Source organism: Manduca sexta, chromosome 26 (genome assembly GCF_014839805.1).
Source record: "Manduca sexta isolate Smith_Timp_Sample1 chromosome 26, JHU_Msex_v1.0, whole genome shotgun sequence".
NCBI classification, from domain to species: domain Eukaryota; kingdom Metazoa; phylum Arthropoda; class Insecta; order Lepidoptera; family Sphingidae; genus Manduca; species Manduca sexta.
In genome coordinates, this window is record NC_051140.1 from 3,048,371 (window position 1) to 3,050,352 (window position 1,982).

The window sequence follows — 1,982 nt, forward strand, 5'->3', positions numbered from 1 at the left end:
ACGAACAACATTTCTTTCGCGTCCATTTTGAACTCATTAGGCGGTATTGTTCGAAATTATTAATGTAAATATCAGCTATATCTATTTTCATCCCAAATGTTATTCAAAGCAATTAACTTGTGGAATTTGCCTTTGAACAACAAATAAATTTGATAAGTCTGTTTGAATAGGACTATACTTTTTATTTTAGTCATTTGTCTTATCACTAGGACTTAGGCATAATGGTACCCAACTTTAGATTTTTTTATGTAATCTTTTGCTTTTTATCTATTTATTATAATAAAACAGTTAAGTAACCCCTGTGTGGTTACCAGTTCCAATTGTTTTATACGAGGGATTGAATTGGGACATATATAATATTATTACAATAAATAGACACAAATAATGTAGATAGGCCGAATGTAAGTTGCATTTATGATGATTTTTAAGTATAAGGAATTATAATAATAAAATAATATTGGAGACTTAAAAACAACCAAGTCATGTAAATCGACGTGTAATTGCAACTTTGTAATAAATTTCTCCACACGGTAAGTAAATAATGTATTTAACTGTGCGATGGAACCCGAGACGTAACAAAATCTATGCAATTTGCGATGGAATTTTCCCACCTTTCTCTTAAACTTGTATTCGTTTTACTCGATGGCGGACCAGCGCTGTAGCGTAGTCTACAATAATTACAAACGGTTTTATTTTAACGTTACAACCTTTTTGCTTTAAAACGTAAATTAAGTGAAAGCTGAGTTATTTTACATTTATAATACTTTTTATTGTAATTTGATTCTTAGAGCTTAGTTTATTAATAATTTATTACCTTTATAGTAAGTCGGTCAGGTTGGTACATGTCACTACTTTCGTAGGAGATGTAAATAAAATATAATTACTTAACTATTACATTGGTTAATGCCAATACCCTGGAAGGTTTATATATATATTACAAACAGATATGGGAATAATGCGTTCATCGTTACCGGGTTTAAATTCTGCCCTGTGTGATATTGGGGAAGCTTCTTGTTATTCTAGTATCAGATATTACCACAGACTTGCCTTCTAAATTCCAAATTAACAATTTTTTTATACCGCCACGTCAATCTGACCGCCTTGACAATTTACAATTCGAAAAAACTGACAATGAGTTATAAAATAAGATATTTTAATTGCTGAAATAAACTGTTTTAATTGTGTGAGTCATTGTTGATTACGTGGTCCAGTTAATTTTCGATACATTTTGCCATCCGAAGCGTCCCTGCCCCGTTACTGAAGAATGCTAACTAAGGATACATTGGTATCGGTTATTTTGTAGAACAAATAATAATCATGGTAAACCGTAAAGCGGGTCTATTCTTAAACCTATACCTAGTTCAGATTGTATGGATAGGTTCTAGAATGTATAATCAATAAAAAGTTAGATAATGTTTTAACAATGAAGAAGGAAACAACACGACGTTACGTCAGCGTCACTTCCGCACCTCGCTCGTACGTGAGCTCTTTACAAACGACGGGCCCGAGCTCAACTCCAGACAGTAGCTGAGGTTTTGGATTCTCATTAAACCCTATAATAAAAAAATAATAGTTTCTGCGACTTCTGTGTCAAATCGGGGACTAGGTTTTTGATCGTAAAATTAACTTATTTAAGGGTAATAGTTGAACAAGATTCCGGGCTTTTATGGAACAAAAATAATTTGTGGGACACAAGGATGTGGTCTTAAGTTAATATGTTTCCATTCAATGTAATTTATTTAACTCGATACTTATAATGAATAGTTTAGGTCCTCGGCATAAGAAAAGGCAAAGACAGCTTTAATATTAATTAAACAATGTAATAATGATGGCAGGAAAGGTTGCAGTTTGGGGTATCCACAGGAATGCATCCGTTACGCTCGACTTAGCGAGGACTTGCCACAGTAGCTAGTTTCGGCGAACCGTGCTAAAGTCCCAATATAAACAGTAACTTGTGTATTAATGCCAAAAGACAGCCTCTT